Source organism: Castor canadensis, chromosome 14, assembly GCF_047511655.1.
Source record: "Castor canadensis chromosome 14, mCasCan1.hap1v2, whole genome shotgun sequence".
NCBI classification, from domain to species: domain Eukaryota; kingdom Metazoa; phylum Chordata; class Mammalia; order Rodentia; family Castoridae; genus Castor; species Castor canadensis.
The window spans coordinates 4,510,407-4,522,800 of record NC_133399.1 but is presented as its reverse complement, the minus strand read 5'-3'; the positions used below and the strand labels follow the sequence as shown (position 1 = coordinate 4,522,800).

At 39.2% G+C, this 12,394-nt stretch overlaps 1 protein-coding gene and 1 non-coding gene across 2 annotated transcripts in view; both read left to right on the top strand.

The window, feature by feature from the left end:
* Positions 1 to 12,394, top strand: part of LOC109702864 (uncharacterized) — a 260,263-nt gene that overhangs the window by 105,095 nt on the left and 142,774 nt on the right. The gene's annotated exons all lie outside the window — the stretch shown is intronic.
* LOC141417039 (U6 spliceosomal RNA) lies at positions 6,501 to 6,604 on the top strand. The gene has a single exon (XR_012441670.1). It is a non-coding gene; the product is annotated as a U6 spliceosomal RNA (small nuclear RNA).

The window sequence follows — 12,394 nt, the reverse complement described above, 5'->3', positions numbered from 1 at the left end:
TTGCAATCCTAATGTACATGTGATATATTCTGTAAATATTACTCAACTTTCATGCTCTTATTCAGAATGAATAATTTCAATTGCTTTAGGAAGAGGTGTGGAACCACACAGAGCTGCCGAAAGAGAAGATCCCCAAAATCCAAGTCATCTCTTAAATGTGAGGAGGTGTGGCATAAGCAGTAGAGCACCTGCTTTACAAGTGCAAAGCCCTGAGTTCAAATCAATTCCACCAAAATATGTATAATACTTTTTTGGTAGCATTAAAGAAGATACTGAAAATTATCAATAAGATGATTTTGTAATGGATGGCAAAAATGAAGTGCCTGAAATCACAGTTCCAGATTCAATGCAAAAAAAAGGGAGTTTTTGTAAACTTTGATGATCATGACACCAATGATAAAAGTGTCATTTGAAAATATCATAGTGCATGCTGGTTAGTGGTGGCTCATGCCTGTCAACTCATCTACTCAGGAGACAAAGATTGGTAGGATCATGGTTTGAGACCAACCTGGGCAATAAGGTAATGCAACATCACCTCAGACATTAACTCTGCATGGTGGTATTTACAAACAATTCCACCTACATCAGAGGTATCTGTGGGAGGATTGTAGTATAAGGAAGCCATGGTCAAAATGGGAGACCTTACATGAAAAATAGCTACAATTGCACTAAAGAATTTGGGAGCCTTGCTTGAGCACTAAATGCCCATGTACATGGTCGAAGACGTGTGACAGAGCCTGTCAGGATAGAGCAAACCAGGGCAGGATGTTGTCCTTGGGACCATGTCACAGATTTCAGCTACTGGTGGGCAGTTGGGTGGGTGCAGTAGAATGGACATGGGAGGACAAGAGTTTTTGCTGGAAGAGCCTCAGGCATTTCCATGCTGGACACAGTGCTCCAGGGTAGTCATGAGCAAGGAATGCAACAGACAGTTGTGACCAGTTTGCCATCCAAATCCCTATTATCATCTATCTTTCTGAGCAGTCTGTTAATAAAGTCCCTTCCTTGGTTAAGGAAAAATGAAGAAAAACAAGAAAAAAAGGAAAAAGATTTAAAAATAAATCTCAGAAGAAATGAAAACAGCATTCACCAGGCATTAATAAACTGAAAATGGGTTCATGATAGAACAGGCAACATACAATGATGGATAAAAATAAAATCGCTTAACACAGGAGGCAAAAACAAATCCAGTTTCTACTTAAAAAACGTGGATTCTACCCTACTCTATGTCAGTGCAATGATCAAATTGCATAGGGAAATAGGAAAAGCAAAATCTGACCACCTTACAGAACAGTGTTTTGTGCCTAGCATCCTGGCATCTGGTTTTGTTGTTTTGTGGGTAGAGGGCTTTTACTTGTGGTATTACACTTGCTAAGCATGTGCTCTATTGCATGATAAACTTCACCAGTTCTCTTACATGTTTGGTATACTTGAGATAGGGGCTTGAGGATTATTTGCCGCAGTTGACCTTGAACCATGATTCTCCTGATCTCTGCTTGTTGAGTGGCTAGGATTAGACATGTGAGCCACCAACATTCAACTCCAAATGTTGGGATGCCAACATTTGGAGGTCTGACATAGGACTACCATAAGTTAAGGTCATCCTGGGATACATATCCAGTTCAAGAACTATGTATGAATCCATGTGTCAAAGTAACTACAAAACAGAGCATTTTGAAAATTACAAGAATGAAGAATGATGGAAGAGGTGAATTCAACCATAGTATATTGTAAGAACTTTTGTAAATGTGACAATATACCCCAGGTACAACATAATAAAAAAGAAAAAAGAACAGGATAAAGGGCTGGTAGAGTGCTTCAGTGGTAGAACATGGGCCTATCAATTGTGAAGCCTTGGGTTCAACCAGAGTCACACAACAAAACAACCACAACAAAAAGACCATACCTTAAAATGTTCAACATCAGGGGTTATGAACACACACAGGATATAATCAAACACAAATCCTGTTTAATACTAAACAAAATTAAATGATTATCGTCATTCCAGCTTTTAACAAACCATACAATAAATAAATAAGCACATACCCAAGAAAGATCAAGTGATAAATTCATATACCACCAACTTTTCCTAACTAAATTTTATTTCATCAAAGTATTCATAAAAGAATTTTCCCAATTCTGTATAAAACTTTCATCGTAATGCATCATTTCATCATTAAATTCTTACAGGCAAATCAGGAGAAAAAATCCCTAACTGCTTAAATAAACCATGATTTCACAGAAAACAATTCCATAAAGGGAACAAAAGGAAAGCCACTCAATGAAGCAGCCTTTTGAATCTATACTACATGAGAAGCTTGTACACATTCTGAAACTTAGAGACCACTGTCTGTGTGCAACCCATGGTGGCTCACTGCAAGGAAGGGGGGAGAGAAAACCTATAGAAAAAAACAGGAAATTTCACTTCACACACACTACTTGCTATCCTTCCACTATGAAAGTGCTCACTACACAAGCTCATTGGAAAAGGTGTCAAATTCTCATCCAGAGTCAGTTCAATATTCAGAGCTGTACTGCCTTTTCCTGGCATTGCTAAATTCAAATGAATTCCCCAAACACCAACGTGTATCACGTATTTTAATTCTGAGGACAGTCTGCAGTGCTGACCTATAGATATTCAATAAGTTTATCACTGACTCCCACGACAAAGACTCCACTGCAGGTTCTAGTCCCACATGTGCTTGCTCTGTATCTTCACCATTCCCAATCCTTTCCTTTGTGGTACTGGGGTTTGAATCCAGAGCTTCATACATGCTAGGTAGGTAATCTACCACTTGAGCCACTCCACGAGGCCTTCTTTGAATGCAGTATTTTTGAAATAGGTTCTTGCAAACTATTTGCTCAGGGCTGGCTTATTTTCCCAGGCTGGCTTTCAACACCTTTTTCATTCCACAAGTTCTTCACCAGCCTCTGGGACATAATCTTCCCTCTTTTGCTGATGATCTCAAAATTATCAGCAGTAGCACCTTCTCTTTTAATTTACTATTTTCTGAATAAGAAGATCCTCCAGGCCCATTAGGTATATCCACCATTCCTTCCATTTTCTATCCAGGTAATACCTTCCAAAATCCACTGCTTATCTTCCTTTATGACCCTCTCTAGCCCTTTTGCTAATTATATACCAATTCCTCAGTTCATTGGCAAGGGCATTCTTAGTAAATGTCATCCTTCAAATCCTGAAAAACTTTTTGTTTTTGTTTTTGCTAGCATAAACCCTTTTTCTTAATAGGTTCTGGACAGGACTGAATATAAAACCTGCTTGTATTAGACCAGTTTCACTTCCTAATAGCAAAATATGCCAGTCTGAGAAAGGTATAAAGTAACTTACATATTTTAGTTTTGTCTTTCTTTGTAGTGTGGGATTTTGGTTTGAACTCACAGCTTTGTGCTTCTAAACCAAGTGCCCCATTGCAAAGCACTTAGCTCTGATTATTTCAAAGATGGGGGTCACTTCTTTACCCAGGCTACCCTTCAACACAACCTTCCCAATGTCAGCTTTTGAAGTAAATAGGCATGATCTACAGGTGCCAAGCAAAATTAGTATTTTTGTATCAAGTTCGAGGGCCAACGAGATGCAGTAGGTGAAGGGCTTTCTGCCATTTCACCATTTTTTCTTATGTAGTATGGTACAAAATTTTGTCAAATAAGAACATTTGTTTATCTTCTATATGTACATGCAGAATTTGTGTTTTACACAAAGCAATTTCTATCTTTTTATGTATCTTTCCAAAGGTTTTTTTACATGTATCTATATTATAAAGTTTACACTAATATTGTTCAATTATCAGAATAGTTTTATATTTCTACTATAAAAATAATTCTATGTAGGAAGAGTTTTTAGTGACATAGATGACTGTTTTAAAAGACATGAAAGTAGCAGGGACTATGTGAGGAAAGGAAGAGGACAACCAGGAGGGTGAGAAGAGTGTGCAGAAGTGTTTGTGATCAAACTACACCACATAGATGTATGAAAATATCATACTGAGCCAGGCACCAATGGCCATTGCCTGTAATCTGAGGTACTTGGGAGGCTGAGATGAGGAGAATTGGTTCCAGTCCAGGTAAAAAAAAAAACAGAAATAAAAATGGGAAACAACTGATCTCAAAAAATAACCAAAGAGAGTTAGAGGTGTGAGTCAAGTAGTACAGTACCTGCCAAGCCAGCACACAGCTTGAGATCCATTCATTTGCATAGTTAATATATACTAATAAAATCTCACAGATTTTTAATGCTTTTTTAACAGTATAAGAAGATTTCATTCATTGAACAAGAAAATAAATTGAATGAATAAGCACTTCTTCTGTGAGGTGATATTGCTAATGATAAGAAAACCCAGAGAAAAATCAAAGCTGGGAAATGGACCTAAGACAAGTAAAGCCTTACCCCTTTCTGGAGCCCCTGCATCCTTGCTAACTTAGTAGAAACTGCTGATGGCCTTCGTCTGCTGGTGCACTGACATGATATATTGTAACCTTGAACAACTTCCATGTCTGCTTCCACACTCCCTGCTTGCTTGCTGCTGCTTTTCTTCATAGAAAAACCTCAACCACCCTGAGCTCAGGGCCTGCACCATTTTGGAGATATGCAGGTGCTGGCTCTCTACTGTGATAAACCTTCCTTTCCTCCAGCCACCTGGGTTTGAGTCTTATTCTTGCTGTCAGTCATACTGTCTGTAATGTTTCTGTAACACTAGGTAATAAAATCATACAAAACTGTTCTTTGAGCAATTATGCACAAACAGAAAGACCATGAAAGTCTGACTTTAGTTGAGGACAGAACTACAAACCACATATTCTTATTGCAGTATTGATTATTTAGGCTTGTGCTGTCACCCCTGCATTTATGAAAGCTGATGATCTGTTTAGAATATTTGGTGTGTCTCCTCCTTAAAAAGGTGATGTGACAGCTTACAGATGACAAAAGCAAGAATTAAACAAAGTAACCTTAAAATGGCATTAATCCCACTGGAACAAATTTTATTCATATTTAGGATACACTAATGCTGTATTGCAGATGGTAAAAAATTTTAACTTCAGGGCTGGCAAAGTGGCTCAAGTGGTAGGGTGCCTGCCTAGCAAATGTGAGGCCCAGTGCTGAAATCCCAATACTACTAAAATGTTTTTTAACTTCAGTGAGAAACAAACATTACAAACAAATAAGCAAATACTATTAGTTAATTAATAAAGTGTACAAAGTTGTAAAGTATGATATGAATAATATTGAATGTGGAGTAGGAAGGAAATAAAAGTAAATTTTCTTTAGATTCAACTAAAGCTAAGTCTTATTTGCTAAATTTTGAATAGCCATATTATATTTTATGTAACCCTTGTGGTAACTATGAAGAAAACATTTCTTCTTCTTTTTTTTTGGCATTATTAGGGTTTGAACTCTAAACCTGCTTGCTAGGCAGGTTTTATTCTACTTCAGCAATTTCTCCAATAATGAAATGATTTCTAATGGAGACACAACAACATAGAAAAAAAATGAAACCATACCATATCAATAATACATAAAACAGAGATCATGTACATTTGAATGAAGGGAGGGATCAGTTTCTGCACAAGTCATTAATAAATGTGAAGATGGTAGACTAGACTAGTGCATCAGTGAATTATTAGTACCTCTGAGGTGTAGAGCCAGAAAGGTGGTGAAGCATTATCTTTCAAATTGGGCAAACATGGGAAGGCACTGAAGGTTCAGTAATGGACAATGCCCTATACAAAATAGACAACTGAGGATCAAAAGAGAATGAGAGAAGAAAAAGCGTAAGCCTGTGGCATCCACAGGATCAGTGATCAGACTTAAGTAATAGAAAGGAAGAGCCTCACAAAACACGCAGTGCAGTTTCAAGGAAAAAAGATAGAAATATATGAACATCACAATATGCACATAGTACATAGTGGGAGATAAAGAGAACCACAGTGTGTAGCACAGAGCACATGCTGAAATGAAAGAAAAAAAGATACTCAGGAAGAATAATGAATGCTACTCTCAGTACAGAGCCTAAAGACACCTGGACTTTTCATAACATGCTGACACTAGGAAATGTCTCTCTTCTTCTAAGCATTAATTCAAGGTGCAGTGGTGACATGCCATATTGATAAGCTCCTGAATCTGGAACTTTAGCCCTGAAAGGTTCCTGCATTGTCCAATCTCTGAGAACACCAAGCAAGTGTCAGTTGCTGATCCAGTGAATGCTGGCCAGGGGTGCTGATCTCACTATAGGGGAAAGGCCTCATGTGAGATCAGGGCAGAGCTCCATGTGGTAGGAAACTGTTCAGATATGCAGGTGACAGAGGAAATCTCTATCCATTTGGGTCACTGATAGGAAAACATACTGAAATGTTGCATAAAATTAAAGCCTAGTAGAAAATTTTTAAAACGGTATTTGAATTCACTTGTAAATTCAACAGGAATTTAAATCAAAGTAGAAACACCTTATCAAATGATCTGATTTGACTAAAATAGTCAGTATCATGTTCACTTAAGTAGCACATATATGGAAATTAGAATGGTACAGAGAAGATGAACATGGCCATGCACAAGGATGACATGCAAATTCCTGAAGCATTACATATTTAAAAAAAAACACACTATCCATGAAACTCAAACATTAATCCATGTGCTTTCTTTTATGGAGCTGTTATTATTTGAAGTAGGGTGCTGCCAATGTCCAACTATGTGCTTTAGCAGTCCTCCTACCTCAGTTCCCATTGCAGGTTTACAAGTAGGCAACAGACTAATAAACTTAAAGCTGATGGTCAAATAATACACTTATAGCTTGAGCGTGTTCTCTGGAACATTCTGCAAAAATTTAAAATTTGGGCATGTTTCGTATACAGAATTCAAAAACATGAAGAATTTTCACAGGACTTTAACATGGTTTTAAAAAGATTTTGCATGTTATTCATTGAAACAGGGTCTCCCTATTTAGTCCAGGCTGCCATGAAATTCTCATATTGCTTGATGGATCTCAAACCTAACATCTACCTTACTTAACTGAAGATGTTTGCAGAATCACACTAAGTATAATGACAGGTTTCATTCCATTGTGCATTTCCATTTGTGGGAAAGATGAACTCTTCAGCACATCTCGTTCAGTAACTGCAGTAACTTTAGACTACAGAACACTATAAATCCTGAGCATTCATAGTTTTTCCTGAATGAGGTGTTGTGGGAGACACATAAAGTATATAGCCATGGATATCAAATACATATGGATACACTGAAATGGGAAAGATAAAACCTGAACATTATAGAAATCACAGGGCTGCTGGAGTGGCTCAAGTGATAAATGCTTCTTATCAAGCATGGGTCCCTTAGTACAAACCCCAGTACCACCTTAAATAATGAGCCAGAAAGCATGATGAAATACCTGTTGCATATGATAGTGCAAATTTTCCTCATGAGAAAAAGGGAAGCATGGTGAACAAACATGAAAATGGATAAACTATGCATGAAGATAATATCAGGTCCACTCCCACACAAGGGAACAAATAACAACAAGTAGGAAGAGACAGAGAAATGTGGATTGTCAGTCAAAAAGCATTGTAAGAATTCCTCAAACTGCTTTTCCTGAAAAGCAAGGACTCCATACTCAGTCCATAAATTAACTAAAAGCAGGAAAAAAACGTGGCATCTCTCCATTTTCAATCAGTGTTTTCACTCACTCATTCACTCTGCATTCACCTTGCAACATACTTCGAATCTAGGAAGTAGAAGGTAGATATTTTATTCAGGACATGAAACCAAATCTACCTCCAACAGTAGACCCTCCTTTGGATGGACCATCCTCCAGATAACAACAGCAGAACCTCTCCCAAACTATGGCTGAGTTATAACAACTAGACACACCTGTGACTTGAACTGTTTAACTATGCATATCTTTGGTCCCTGCCCCCAGTTCTTTGCCTATTTAAATCTATCTCTGTCTACACCCTGCAGATGGTGAACATGAGCTGAGTACTTACTCTGCCTCATCCCACAGCATATCCCTAGCTGTGCAGTAATTCTCCTTTCCCTGCCTTCACCATGCTTCTTTATTTGAAATTGAAGGATAATTAGCTGGACTTAGAATGTGGAATCAGAAGAGCTTGTGCCCTGGATCCAAAATTCTATTTTCAGAAAGAGAAATTGCTGTAATATCTCAGACAGTGGACTTATTTCACAAGGCCTTTCTTGGCAATGTCTAAAGTAGGATCAAAATGTATGTAGGCAAGCATGTTGAAGAAACAGCAAAGTGGAAATACTATGTACAAGAAGATAATATTAATACATACTGAAAGTGGTAGAATGTTATATTCTGAATGTCTTAAGCCTCATGAATAGCTTCCAATCATTTCTGCTCTAGAAAAAAAGCACAGAACCAACATTCTTCCCATTACTCCTTTTGCAAACTCAAATACTTCCCAAACACTTGCCAAATACTTTATTGCACCAAAAATGATTATGAAGTAATCAGTGCAAATATCTTTGAAATGATTAGTGAATCATAACTTGACAAATCTGACACAGAGTCAAAATCCCACTATGTAGTCAGCATAAGACCGTGAAGAACCAAGGTCCCTGTGGTTCATGTCTGTAATCCTAGTTGCTCAGGATACAGTGATCAGGTGTGTCTTGCTTCAAAGCTGGTGCTAGCAAAAATTTCTTGAGACTCTATCTTGAAAAAGCCAATCACAAAAAAGGGCTAGTAGAAGCACTCAAGTGGTAAGACCACATGCCTAGCAAGCATGAAGACCTGAGTTCAAGTCCCAGTACAGTGAAAAAAACACAAATAGACCACAAAGATCCTAGCACTGATAGCTCCTCCCAGTAAACCTAGATAGTGGGGAGACTGACAGCAGGATGACACTCAAAATCAGCTTAGAAAAACTGTTTACCAGACCCCATTTCCAAATTAACCACAGCAACACAGACTGGGGATATGGTTTAATTGGTTTGAGTGCTGCTCTGTAAATGCACAACTATGATTACAAACCTAAGTCACCAAAAATAAAACAAGTAACAAACACAAGACCAAGATATCACAGGAGAAAACTGATCTTGCCAATCTCTGTCTGTCCACTCCCAATTTATTTCTTCTCCTTTTTTCTCCTTTCTTTGAGAGCAAATAGCTTTTCTGCCTTGAGATGCCTACATACTTTACTTTTGGGGTTTTCCCCCTACAGTAATACTCTTAAAGTCATGATCTAAGTTAATCAGCATTTCATTATAAAACAATATTCAAGAAACAATCTGTGGAAAATTTAGAGTTAAGTCAGGAAGTGCAAAGAAGCCAACAACATGCACTTGTGATTTCCAATTTCCAAGCAATCTGGCAATGTGCGGGATTCAAGGAAATTTATGGACTTATTGGCAGCACTGAGAAGCACTGGATTGAAGGAATAGGGCATAGAGTTTAGTTCGTGTTTCCCTTGAACCTCATGGACACAAGGGGAAGCCAGGTCCCAGTAAGGAATTATGAGGACACTGCACAGGAAAGCCCTGTCCCAGCACAAACTCCATAAGTACTCGGGAGAATTCCCAACTGCCTCAGAGATACAAGGAGGAACTACGTTCAGCCATTTTGTGCTTGCATGTTTCCTTAGCCAGAGTGAGCACATGGTTGCACCCTCTTGATCAAGAGAAATTTCTGTGTCTGTTTTCGGGACTGGAGGTTAATTACAACAGTCTTGCACTTGGCTTTATCCGAACACTGTGATCTCCTTTCACTATGTTCATGTGCTACCTCAATATGCATTTCATTTCTAAAAATACTGTCTATACATAAGCCAAGATCAACATCAATTATATCAGAGGGGGCAAAAAATCTCAAACCCTAAAATCTTCCCCAAATCTATCTTTCACATTGAACACCAAATGCATATGCAATCCCTTTTCAGTGAATTGGGCAAGGCAGGGATAACTGTAAGTTTAGAGATTTATTACAGCCATAAAAAGTACTTGGTTGTGGGACTGACCCTGGATTTGAAACTACAAATATTTATACTACTTAAGTTTTCAAACATTTATATTATTCAGGTCAATCAGATGTATCTAGAGATTGGCAGGACCAGGGAATCCAAGGACCACAGATCATGCTGCATAGGAACCCATGACCTTCTGCCATCTCCACAGTCTGGAGAGGCATGAGCTCTAATGTAGAGCTCCCTGACACTGTCTGGGTCTCGGACACATCACAGGTAGGTGACTTACAAAATGATTGGGGTCAACCTATCCATCCAGTCCCAAACCTAGAAAAGAGAAGACAAATTGACAAGTGGCACCAGCAGTGCCTTGGTCTATAGGTTTCAGGGTTGTGATGGAGAGGCCCAGTTCCAAACCAGTCACTAAGGCCAGTGTCAACCACATGATCCTGCCTGGTCTGGGATGCAGGTCAGAAACTCACCATTTCCTGCTTCTATGTTGACTGGTTCTTGCACATCACTAGTGCAAAAGCAATGCACAGTGAGAAACTGAATCACAGAGATGGATCTGAAAAGCACAGAGTGATCCAGAAAATAAGGCATCAGGAAATGCAATTTCTGTTAAGCAGTGGGATCTCTTCCTGATCATCTCTGATTGGTCTTTCATACACTTTGCTCCTTGCAGCACTTCTCCTTGGCTTCTGATCCAGGACCACTAAGGGGAGAAGGGATCCTTTTATTGGCAGAGAGAATGAACAGGATGAAACACCTGTTCCCAGCTATAGCCCTTAGAAGGCTAGGCCTCCTTACTGGTCCCTACCCAGGTCAGCCTGGGGATTCATTGCACTTAAGCAGAACTTTCTCCTAAATTTTCAGGGTGGAAACTGCTTCTCCACTTCGAAATTGGGCCAGCAGTTGATAGGGGGAATTCCACAACCAGTGTCTAAGGATCTACCACCTGATCTCATAGAAAGAGCACTAGGTACACCAGAGCAAACACTCTTCCTATTAGAATTGTTTGATCCATCTACCCTTTACGACTTCTGATATGCTCCCACGTCTTCCCAACGGCTCATGATTTGCTTCAATAATGGTCACATGAATTAATCAGAACAAACAAAGCAACCATATTTTTGGAGGGGTTGGTACTGGGGCTTGAAGTCAAGGTTTCACACTTGCTAAGCTGGCACTGTACCACTTAAGTCCCTCCACAAGCCCTCTGAATTTCTATGGACTGTTGTTTTCTCTGCCCTTTAAAAGCAAAGCTCTTCTGTGTAAAAATTGGGGTGCCTGCACACCTTACTTTTGGGGAAAACCTCTAGTTTAATACAAAATCAACATCATGTCCTGCATTAGTCATGATGTCATTATAAAATGAGAAACAGTCTGAGGAAAGTAACAGGTATGTGAGAAAGGGACCAAGTCCCCCTCCACTGCAAGAGCAACCATGTATGCATGTGGTTGCTCATTTCCAGTGGTTTTAGCAATGTGGGGATACATAGACATTCAGGGATTAGTGGCAGCACTAAGAATCCTGGGCCTCAGATGACAGTTTCTGGAAGTAATTCATGTGTACCCTGAACCTGAAACTCTCATAAGAAACCCAGAAACTCACCTTAGAGAAAGAGCAGAGAGTGCACACTGCATTGCAATGCTTCTTCTCCACACAAACTTCATGAACAAGCCCAGAATGTCCAATGAATACCCTGCCAACACCACACAAACTTGGAGCCTCGTTTATGGTGTGGATTTGTCCAGTAAGCACTGTGGCCTAGGATGAATCACCTCACAGGGACAGTCCAGATATGGCCTTATCCCTCTCCTGGTCTTGATATGTCTGCAATGGGAACTCAGTCCTTCTCCAAAGTAAGACTTAAAGGAGAAAAACTGTTAAAGTGTTGAGGGACATTTAGAGGCTTAGTTTTAAGTGGAAGACCAGGAGGTCAGGACAGAAGAAAAATTCCAATCATCAGCCACATACCATTTAGATTTGCAATTGATTTCACATTTTCAGTCCTGGGACCATGTCAGTTACTCATAAGGCTAAGAGAAATGACAGTGTGACTTGAACAGGACTTTTCTTTCCATTTCTCCTTGGCCACTTCTTATGCTGTTGTCCTCACACAGATGGCCAGTCTGGGAGAGGAGACAGGAGCAAGCTATAGCACAGGAGGGGTAAAAGTAACCTCCATTATGGCTGAGACAGATTTAGAGAGAAAACTTTCAATGATAAAAATTTTTTATGAACTGTGAAGTGAGGAAAGAGTGTAAGAAAAATAATCTTTTCTATCAAAGTACCTTCTTAGATTACTTTAAAATTCCTCAGGTCTCTGTCTTAGGTGACTTGCATGTTTAAATAGTCTTTGCTTCTTCTTCTGGATTCCTGTAAGACTCTTGCCTGCCAAGCCATCTCCCAAGCCTTTCAGCCAACTGGAAAAGACTGAACCCTTGACCTGGACAAATC